Source organism: Lissotriton helveticus, chromosome 1_1, assembly GCF_964261635.1.
Source record: "Lissotriton helveticus chromosome 1_1, aLisHel1.1, whole genome shotgun sequence".
In the NCBI taxonomy this organism is placed as follows: domain Eukaryota; kingdom Metazoa; phylum Chordata; class Amphibia; order Caudata; family Salamandridae; genus Lissotriton; species Lissotriton helveticus.
The window spans coordinates 1,872,996,479-1,873,008,365 of record NC_136057.1 but is presented as its reverse complement, the minus strand read 5'-3'; the positions used below and the strand labels follow the sequence as shown (position 1 = coordinate 1,873,008,365).

Sequence of the window (11,887 nt, the reverse complement as noted above, 5' to 3'; positions counted from 1 at the left end):
CTGAGAGCAAGGATAAATGTTGTTTCACCTGGGACAGTTTTGAGGTTTTTAGCCAATCGAGGCACAACTACCCCACCCTGTATGATGTCACCATCCCTGGATGTTCTCCCTGTACATGGCGTTGGTCTGGCCTATGGATACTAAACCCTTTGGTGGTACCTCTGAATCTTGATTGACATCTGTTTGTGTCTGTGGGCCAAACTAACCATTCCTTCCAATCGGGGTCTGAAGTATTTTACTGCGTGATGTCATCTATGGTATCCCCGCCACGTGATGTAAAATTGATGTACGAAAGTGTGGGAATCCGCGGTGTGTTCAAATCCTTGTTCTGGGCTAGTCCAAGGCAGGAAGTCTGTTGCACAGTGTCATTCAGAAATATTATCTGCTGTGGAATGAGGTACGCTCTAAATAGTGCTTCTGTTCAATGAACTTGCCATTCCTTTGAACCACAAACTGATTTTATGTCTATGGTGTCCTTCCATAAGTTGAAACCCTTTTCAGACAGTTGGGAAATTATGGATGCAGAATAAACCTGTTTGGTGTTAGTCAGCATATTTTTCTGTGCAGTTCTAGGTGGAACCTTATAGTAATAGGAGGTTGGTTCAGAAGTGTTTAATTCTGAAAAATAAGAACATTTCTGTGCAAACATACTCGAACTACCTTTTGGTAGTGTCAGTCAATGTTCCCATTGGTGGTATGTGAAAACATTTTGTGGGATACTGGATTTGTGTAAAAAGTGATGACCATAATGATGGTAACAGTACATAGTGTCAAAATCAGATGTCTCTTCTAACATTTCAGTGCTTGGAAATGCAGCGGATTGTTCTAAATCAGACAACATATTATTTACAGTTTCAAAATCCCAATCGTCAGAAAATGTACTGGAGGTAATGATATAATTTAGAGAAATTTTAAATAAATGTAATATTTCCAAAAGTTCAGTGGGAACAAATACCCTGTCCCAAATTATGCCATCAGGAATTGAAACAGCTGTAATGTTCACGAAGAACAGGTCTCTTTGTTTATGATGAGATGATGTATGAGGTTTCAGGACCAAGTTCACATTTGATACTGTAATGTTTTTGGGAGATAGTTTTCATTCATGAGTAAGCAAAAGACAGTCACTAGGCCAATCCAGAACAGAAAAAGCAATATTCCAGTTGTGATCCAGAGCTGGAGCCAGGGTGATACTAAGTAAGTTTGTTTCAGAAAAGTGTAAAAAATCATGAATTAGTTGCTTACGGTAAAGTGGAGCTGGTGTTATCTCAGGTTCACTGGGATCAAGAGAGAAGGTATCAAAATCGATGAAGTAGCCAGGCGCAGATCGATCTATCTTTGATAGCTTAGCAGGTTTTGTTGAACTGGCAGGTGTCTCTTGTCGAGGCATATTAATGTAGACATCGGTGTTAGGCTGAATTGATATTTGTCTTTCATTTGTGTTTTGAAGTTATGTTTCAAGAGGAACGAGTTCCATTTAATTATTGGAAATTCCATCAATTTGTATTGGTGACTCTTCAAATGTTTTGAATCTTTCACTCTGAACTTCCTGTATGGTAGCGAGAGGAGAGCGTCGGCTACCCAGGAGCCTACTATTCAGTATCAGCCACATAGTGTGGTTTGATCAGATCAATGGAGACAAATCTATTTCCTTTTTTTCCAGTAAGAGGTGGACGAAGTACTGTTCTTGTTCATTCGACAGCCAGGAGAGGTACAGGCTTTCTGCATGATGGCCCAAATTCTTTCTTGTCCTTGATCTTTTCCCTGATCAGATCCCCAACTTTTGGGACCCAGGCAGGTCTTCCCATGACTGATTTGACTTCCCAAGTGGCGGTGCGTTTTACTTGCACATTGCTTAGTAGTGCCCAGGAATCATTCAGATCCTATAAAACAACCAAACGTTTATTGATGTCAAATGGTTTTTCATCCATCACTGTGCTTTCATAATCGAGATCAGGTACCCACTTTATTTTCCCAAATAGGACCTCCTAAGGAGTGACAGCCCCTAGAGGACGTCTTGACATATTATTAAGGGCTCAATGGACCCCGTATAAGTGATTGACCCAACTACCACCCAAACCTAAGAGTCTTCCTGTTAAAGATTGCTTAAAGTCTCGGTTTTTCCTCTCCATGGCCGAATTTCCCACGGGAGGGTACGAGAGGTGTACCGCAATGCTACAACCAAACTTCCCATGGCTTCCTTGTAAGCCCTGGAGCTAAACGTGGGGCCATGGTCAGAATGTTATGTGCCAACTGCGTATATCCCTATAAAGACTCGCAAATCTTTTATAACAGTTTGAGCGTCAGCCGATCGCTGAGGCCACACCCAAAGGAATCTAGAGCATGAATCCACTGTCACCAAGTTATACTAGTAAGCCCCATCTGATTGTAGGGGGCCGCAGTGGTCCAAATAGACACAAGCGAGTGGTCTGTCTGATAATAATATAGGTGTCTGTGCTGGACGCACCACGGTGGAAACCTTCATCTGCTGGCAGATGTCTCAATTTAGGACAAAATTCTTTGTTTGTTTAGTTAACACTGGCCACCAGAATCTGTCATGGTAATCCCTGCATGTGCAGAACCTAGATCCTTGTGTGCAGCTAGCATTAAGCCTAATCTGCGATCAATGTTTGGTATTACTCTATCCCCCACTCCTGGAATTTGATAATACAGAATGTTGTTTGCGTCTAACTTGTAGGAGTACTTGATTGGAAAGCCTTTTGATAAGTCTGTGTTGTTTTTGCATGAGGCAATGACAGATACTATTATCTGTCTGTCTATTCTCGTTTTTGAACGAGTGATTGCAGCTATGGCAGCAGTACGTATTGCCCCCTTTGCGGCTTCATCGGCCAATGAATTCCCTTCAACGTGAATGCCATCACGTTGATGAAGTAGCATGTGTATCACGTGAGCTCTTGTTAGTTCGTTTTTCGACTCAGCCTCCTGTTTCCATTGCATTTTATGCTTAATTGTGCCACCTTTTGAGACTTTAAACCCATTTGACCCCAGTAATGCAGATATTCTTTGTATGACTGGATACAGTAAAAAGAATCACACACAATCAATATTAGGGATTCTCGATCCATAGTTATTAGTGCCAGTAACAGGGCTTTTAATTCTGCCAGCTGAGCCGCGCAGTGTCCTACAGACGGTGTCTTCGTATCGCTAGGATGGAACTTACCCTCCTGCATACAACCTTTTTCAATCGCACAAATGGCGCTGTATTGTTTTTTATTTCCTATGGCCGGCTGAGCAGATCTGTCAGTGTAAATGATATATTCATACTGATCTAGAGGCATTATTTAATTTGGTAGAGGATATTCTTGTTCATATTTCAGAAATGCTTGTGTTTTTAAACTAGGGTCATATCTGTAGTCTACATCTGTTACAGTGAGAGAATTAGCCCGTTGTATCCATCTTGGATGTAAGGCTTTAGCATTACTAACGCTTGCCTTCGTAGCAGCCTCTAAGGCTGGTACCGGAGTCACAACAATTATTCACTTCCACTGAGCCAGTGCTCTTTCTCTTACTTCAGCGGTCTGTACTGCTGTCAGGCAGAGCTTAATTTGACCTGGAGCGTTCCGGTGCTTAGCACCGGCACTTATTTTTGTTAGCGCCGGGTCTTGACCTGCGTGTGACTGCATAACGTGTGTGTGAGGGGCGGGGGACTTCCTATCAAAACTTTACTTGAGGAAGGCTCCTATGATGAAATTCAGATCACGCGTTACATCTGACTTTCAGCGGTGCCAGTTGAGGATGTGGGTGGAGCCAATAGAGTGAGTGGGTGGAGCCGGGGAAAGTGGGTGTGGGCCTCCAACAAACATTTGAGCACCTGGACTTCATAATTTACAAATTAAGCACAGTGTCAGGATTTGTTCTGTGGAAGCAAAACGCATTTCAGCAGCGTTTGTGTACAAGTGGGATTTGTATGCTATAGGTACAGTTTCTCCTTCATTGAAGGTTAGGTAAGTGTACCCTGATTGACCCGCTATAACACCGATCATCATATTGTGGACATTTACGCATGTCTTCAAGTATTTTGATGGTATCATGTCAGCTTGTCGGAAACAAAGGATATATATAGGTGTTCCTGTGTCCATTGCCTAACTGAGAAATCAGGTCTTATTAGGACAACTTTTTCTTACTTTTTCCATTGCAGCGAGGTTATATCAATGGCAATAGCCCTATAGAAATATTATCACTACACTAGCAAACAAAAAACAAAAGTAAAAAACATTGTTATTTACAACCCAATAGCTCTAACTTTCACAAATGCGAGACCGATTGCATTGCAAATGCTTGTTTACATAGTTGGTACATCTGGTCCCATAAGCTAAACATTATGCAACATTTACATCTAGGACGAATATCATAAGGTGCTTGAATGGAAATTGTAATATCCAATTAAATAAATCCCCTCTTAAGATATTAATAAAAACATTCCAAACATAACATAATTGATTTATGCAATTAAAATATTGAAGCGGTTTGCAAATAATTACTCCATTTGCCACAATCCCCTTAGACTGTTATTCAGACTCCTGTGTGATGTTAAAGGGAAAGGTATATTAGGAGCAGACCTTCTATTTACTATCTGGCACATGCATCAAAACAAAAACCACTAGCAAAAATAGCGAATCGGTAAAATAGACCCTAAGCGCCTACAAAACACCAGTTACCAATGCAGCATCCAAAATACCGAAAACGTCAATCGCTAAATCTGCGAGAATCAAGAACATACAACAGCAACCGCTAATTATGATTAGCAATTTAAAGAATCGCTATCCAATGCATGTAAACTTGCAAACAGCGATTTAACTGAAATTCGCTATTTAGCAAGTGCAGAATAAGGGGAATCACAATCGGGTGGTAAAGTTAAAAAAAATGAAGAAAAAAAAACACACAGGTGCTAATCATCTGAAACCCCTTAAAATGACTCAGGAGACCCCTGAAGACCTTCACAATGGCAGCCCTCTACGTGCTGGCAACGAGGAAGAGGGTCAATGCAGCAGCACAGCGCAGGAGGAAATTACAGGAGAGGATTTTTCGTGTGCGCATCACGTTGCTGGGCCAAAGTGAGGATGAAATATACGAATATACAGGCTGAACCATGCGTGACAAGCTCAATGCTTGGACCAGCACTCTTGCAGGAAAATGTAGCAAGGAGAGGATCTTTCTTAACATTTTTAAAATCCCATAACAACAAGCTGCAACTTTGCGTGCTTGCTCCTTAAAATCAAGATTGCAGTCCAGCCATACACCCAGACTCTTAATTTGTTCTTTTGGGGAGGGTGGTGGCCCCAAGCAGCTAGGCCAAAATGAGCCTGAGCTCAATGTGGTAGGATTACCCAAAAGCATCAGCTCTGTCTTAGCTTCATTAAGTTTTAAACAAGCGCTGTTCACCCAACTCGACACCTTTTCAAGCCATAAGGCCAACCCCGAACCTGAATTTTCCAGATGATTAAGCAAGACCACCACTGAGTATTGTCAGCATAGGTAATGATCTGGATGCCAAATGGTGTTACTACTTCCACCAGGGGGCTCATGTAAACATTAAATAGAGTGGGGCGCTGCGATGATCCCTGAGGAACCCCACATGGTATTCATTTAATCACATTGATGATGAGGAGAAACACTGCTTTTTAATTTAAATAACTTTGTTCCAATTTGAAATCTTTGAGTGATAAGAAATACCCCTAAAAACAGTCAGCAGTTCAATGCGAACATTCATCTGATAGCCAGGTTTTGATCATTACACATGATTCGTCTTCTTCCAGACCGCTCCATCAGCTTATCAAGGTTCCCAGAAAGCCAGTGAGAAACAGTAACCATACCATGACCTATAAAGTATGACAGCCCTACAAAGAATAAATTAGTCAACATCTATACAACTGTGTTGAAAGGTTTCACCAGAGCATGATAACACTGGAGATGCTAGCATAGTCAGCTTCAAAGAGGTCCACTTTAATCCCAGGATGTTCGTGGATGTGCACACCTTCATTTGAGGTCCAGAAGCATGGAAGTAGGATTTTCCAAGTAGGATTTCCACAAATTGGAGAAGCGGGCCATGGTGGCTCCATCAATAATTCTATGGTCAGCTGACCAGATCACATTTAGGATTTGTGCTCTAATTACTTCACCCTTAGTATTAAATCGAGGCAAAACCTGCATTTTTCCAATAGCTCCGATTGCTACTTCAGGGGGAAGAATCACTGGCTTTGTGTAGGTGCCACCAATTGTCCCAATGTTGGAAAGAGTGAATGTCCCGCCGTAAGGTCCTTTGTTCCCAGCTGACCAGTAGAGCCCAACGTCTGCAAGCGATTTATTTCAGCAGCAATCTCAAAAATACTGCAGGCTTGAACATTCTTCACATTGGGTACAATTAAACCACCTTGTGTGTCCATAGCAATCCCAATGTTATGAGCAGCCTTGTATGTGATATTTTGACAGTTTTCATCCACCGATGAATTAAGCACCGGGTAATGTAACAGCCCCAGCGAAGCTGCCTTTATAAAGAATGGCATAAAGGAAAGTTTAATGCCACGGGTTTCCGCCACAGGTTTCAGTTTATTTCTTAGCTGGGCCAGCTGAGTCAAGTCAATCTCGTCACAATAACCAAAATGTGGAATCTTCAAAGCAACACTCATCGTCTTGACCATTGCTTTGTGGAAGCCTTTTAAGGGCTCAATTCGGTCCTTCTCTGTGACCAGGGCAGGTCTGGATAGGGGCTATGAAATAACAGGCACCTGGCCCTTTGGTGCTGCAGGAACAAACTCCGACTTTGGGGCAGGAGGGATGATCTCAGCCTGAGGAGAAGGAGGTAAAATGGCGCCTATCTGTTTAGCAATGAAGAAGATGTCTTCTTTGAGGATTCGGCCATCTTTTCCAGTTGCCACAATTTCACTAAGCTTGATATTGTTCTCCATGGCGAGGCGCCGCACGGCCGGGGTGGCCTGCGTTTTGTGGCCCTTGATCTCCTGGTGAGTGTGCTCCTCGTGAGACACGGCCGCCGTTTCAACAATATCCACCTCTGCAGACACATCTTTTATTGCATCAGTTTCTATGTCCACAAGAGGTTTGCCCACAAGAGCAATGTCATCAAGATTGTAGTACAGCTTTTTAATAACTCCATCATAACGACTGGTGATGGTAACAGACACTTTATCACTCTGGACTTCACAAATGCTGTCAAATTGTTATACAGTGTCTCCTTCTTTCACATACCATTCTTTCACGGTAACTTCTGTAATCCCTTCTCCAATATCCGAAAGTTTAAATTGAACAACCTGTCCACTGGGAACTGCAGTTGTCCTAAATAATCGATGCCGATGATTGAGCTTGAAGGTTAAGCGGTTTACTGGGTATACTGGTCTCACCAAATTAACTTTGCTACAAGATCGCAAATGGCGAACACAGATCAAGTGCCCCATGGACCTGTACCCACTCCTCCAAGCTGTCACCGCTGCCGCCATCTTATCCCAGAACTCAGATGAGCCAACACAAGCACTAGGAGAAGGGCGAGCTCCTCCTCCCCACCAGCCACATCTAAGGGCCATTCGCTTTGAGGTGGTTTCATCTTCAAAGACTACAAAAGATCTGTCCTCTAAAAAAGGACTGTAGCCACTTTAACGCTGTTCTGGCAACTCCTGCATTCCTAAGTGTTTGAATTAACAAATGATGGCTCACCGTGTTGAAGGCTGCGCTGAGATCTAATAAAATAAGAGCAGCGCAACCCACTCCATCCTAAATTTTTCTTAATTCTACTATCACAAGTGCAGTTTCGGTGCCTTGCTGTGGTCTGAACCCAGTCTGTAAGGAATTAAGATGTGATCATTTTCCAGAAAGGTTGAGAGAGTATGATTCACATGCTTCTCAGCTATTTTACCAATTCCTGGTAATAGTGAGCTAGGGCGGTAGTTTGCCAACACGTCATGATCTAGGTTAGGTTTTTTTAAGAGGGCTCTAACCTTTGCCTGTTTCCAGCAGGAGGGCACTAGTCCCGTTACCAGTGAAGCGTTTATCACATCCAAGGTCACTAAGGATACAGTCTCAGATATTACATTTAAAATATTAGGGGGGCAACATCTGTAGGTGCTCCAGATTTGAGTTGACTCAAAATCCCTCGAAGGGAGATCAGGTTCAAAAGGGGGATTTTCTCCAGCAGACTGTCCCCACAATGGGCTGTCCCGTCAGGTGAAGATAAGGTTTGTGTGGCCATCGCCAGAGGAAAGTAGTAATAGATATCAATTATCATATTCATTGCATTATAAGAAGAGAAGTATAAAGTGCTTGATATGCCTTATCAAATAGACTAGTTCTATTCCATTCCCTTTATTTGATGAGATGGAACATTCTAGGCCTTTAATGCACTGTCATAACTTGATTTAGTCTTTGGGCCTACACGTCTCTTAATTTTAAATAGCTCATATGATTCAATGAACATCTTTTTTTACCAAACCCTCTTTTCAGGGCAGTGACCTCAGCTAGGCCTACTGCATCATCTTGACAATTACTTAAATACCTTCGTTCAACCCTAAATACACTTCTCCATTCCTTTAGTTTCCTGCCCGTTTATAGGTTCCACTTAACTTGCCTCAACTGCTCAGTCCCCAGTTGGGATGTCACATAATAATGAAGCATCATTTAATGAGGGATTTAAAATTAAAGGCTGTGACCGAAGTGAAAGGATCACTTTACAACCTGACTGTGATCTCAAATCCTGACAAAGTGGCAAAGACAAGAACATATAATCCTGGACAGTACCTCTCCCATTTGAGATATAAATGTAATGAAAAGGTTTGTCTGAGATCATGCATCAGCCCATGCAAGACCCTTAATTTAATGGTAGATATCAATAATTAAATTGCTCTCCGCCTCACTTTTCACTGCTGCTAATTGTATCTTATTTACTCTCCAGAGGTACTTGATTATTCTTATGTGTTCCCCTTTTGGCTTCATATTGCTAGCAGCTTGTTTGTTCATTCCTCGACCGTCCCGCTGAGTAAGAGCGGTGAACGGCATTCTTGCTTTTAATTTGTCCCTACCCCGCCCTCCCGACTCCTCCCCCACCGCATCACTGCCTACAAAGACGCTCCTCATGCGTCAGCGCAGCGGACGAGCGCAGCGGGCGCGACGTGGGCGCGCCGGAGTCGCGCCAGAGTTAAGCCCGTCTGCGCCCGTCCGCGCCAGCACGGGCCCAGGGCTTAGTTCCCCTGCCCATACTCCTATTTCATACTCTCGCACTGCTTTACTTCAACTGCAGGGACCATTCTGTCCCTCGGACATTTCTTTGAACTGCCAAAACGCACCCATCACACGTCCTTACTGCTCCCTTGCCTTGGATTCTTCCAATTCAAGTATTGACTGTATCTCCTCTACCTTTTGGAATATTCCCACCACTAAGCCTATCGTCCCTATCACTTTGCACAATTCCTGCACCTCTCTGAGTTTCATCAGTATTAACTGCCGTTCTCTCTCGAAACACAAGAGAGATATTTTTGATCTTCTAGAGACAGCTGGTCCAGCTGCCGTGTTTGTTACGGAAACTTGGTTAAATGACAGCTCTGGTCCTGACATCGCCATGGCTCTCCCTAATGATTACACCTATGTAGGACGTAACCGAGTCCTTAAAGATGGCGGGGGAATCGCCATTATTTTCAAGAGAGAATTCTCTTGCAAATGGGAAGACCTCGATTTCCCTAACTGTGAAGCCGGGCTATTTAAACTGACCTTCTCCCCTCATTTTACCTTGACTGGCTCTTTGATTTATCGGCCACCGGGATCTGCTAGTAGCTGGGCTGCCTCACTTCCTGAATTTATTGCTCCGCTCTTAGTGCAATCAACTAACTTCATTATTGTTGGTGATTTAAATATTCATTTCAATTCCGCTTCTTGCGCGATTTCTAAGCGTCTTTTACAGGATCTTGAAGCGCTCGATCTTCACCTTCATAATTCTGATCCTACTCACAAGGCTGGCAACCTTCTCGATCCCATTATATCTAATCTTACAGACATTGTCTATCAATCTGCAATTCCGGTCCTCTGGTCTGACCATTATATCATCAACTTTTCCATCAAATTGAGGGAATCCCACTCCTCGAGTCCCGGTCTTCCCCATAATGCCAGTAGGAACTGGAAACGTCTAGATATAGACAAATTAAATTCTTTTCTCGCCAACTCAAAACCCACAGTTTCCGGCACGACCATTAAAGAGCTACCGGCTGTTAGATCATGGTTGATAACTGCTCTGGACTCGTGCCTTCCCACCCAAAAAAATAAAGCACAAATTCATCATCCACCGGCACCTTGGTTTACTGACTCCCTCCGCCTTGAAAAATCCAACTGCAAAAAGCTGGAACGTACTTGGCGCTCCAACTATAACCCAGAGCACAAAGCAAAATATAAGTCTGCCCTTAAAGCCTATCATTCGGCCTGTGATATCGCCAGAGCCAATTTTGCTAATAGCACCATACTTACAGCACAAAATAGGCCGAAGGCCCTGTTTAAAATTGTCAAAGAACTGTCTGGTGCGTCCTCGGTACCTAAGGACCCCTGCTTGGACACGGCCCAGTGCAATGCTTTAGCCAATTTCTTTCTTGAGAAAATTGATAGGATCTACGACACTTTCAATTCTATGCCTGCAGCCTCCATTCATTCTGCGCAAGATCTGTGCAATTTTCCTCCTATTCCCATCCCCTGTTTTGAGTCGGTGATCCCCCCACTTCAAGTGTGGGACCCCATCTCTTCTGGGCTCCTAAAAAAGTATCTTCATGACATCAAATCTGGTTCCCCCCTCGATCCAATGCCCCCTCAGGTTCTGAGCTCCCTGGACCCAGCCTCACTCCATATTATTTTGGATGTCCTGAACGCCTCGCTAACAGAAGCTATTGTTCCAAGCGAATGGAAGCACGCTATGGTGGTCCCACTATTAAAAAAGGCTAACGCTGACTCCAACAATCCTTCTAACTTTCGCCCCATTTCTTTGCTTCCATGTTTCTCCAAGATCTTGGAAAAACATGTTAACTCCCTGCTTAATTCATATGTTGAAACCTCCAATTTTTTACATGGTTCTCAATCCGGGTTCAGGGCTGGTTTTTCTACGGAAACTCTGTTGGGTGTGTCAGAGACCATCAGACGTCAGGTGGACAATGGGGAGACGGTGGCACTCATCTTGCTTGATTTGAGTGCCGCATTTGACACCGTCTCCCATTCCATCTTGTTGTCCACCCTGAAGGCTATTGGCGTCGGAGGTTCCGCCCTGGCCTGGATTGTTAATTTTCTTTCTGATCGCACGTTCCAAGTTTTCTCTTCCTCCTCTGTTTCATCCATATTCCCTTCCACTCACGGTGTCCCCCAAGGGTCTATCCTTAGTCCCCTTTTCTTTAACCTGTATGTGAGACCTCTTGCTTTTTTGGCAGAACAGGCTGGTCTCACAATTTATTCTTACGCTGATGACACTCAAGTCATCTACTCATTGTCTACCAATAAAAATCTCCCCTCTTCTTCTCTTCAATCTGGGCTGAAACAAATATCTGATTGGATGTTGAAGCACAAATTAAAATTAAACGGGGATAAGACTGAACTGCTCCTGTTTGGCTCAGATACCTCGCTCTGGGGCCCACAACATTGGCCACCAGAGATGGGGCCTTTACCTACTCCCACCGTGTTAGCTCATAATCTAGGGGTTACCTTTGATAACCATTTATCATTTAAACAACACGCGGTGAAAGTCTCAGCCACCTGTACCACCATCATCAGGTGGCTGAGGAAAATTACGTGGATGCTGCCTGCCGACACCCTGAGATCTGTAGTCCAGGCGCTTGTCATCTCTCGCCTGGACTATGGGAACATCTTACTCCTAGGTGCCTGCAAGGAAGTGACCAGGAGGTTT

The 11,887-nt window shown here is 43.5% G+C and overlaps 1 pseudogene; it reads right to left on the bottom strand.

Moving 5' to 3' along the window:
* Positions 1 to 5,982: 5,982 nt before the first annotated feature.
* LOC144775349 (lipoamide acyltransferase component of branched-chain alpha-keto acid dehydrogenase complex, mitochondrial pseudogene) lies at positions 5,983 to 7,520 on the bottom strand (annotated as a pseudogene).
* Positions 7,521 to 11,887: the final 4,367 nt, after the last annotated feature.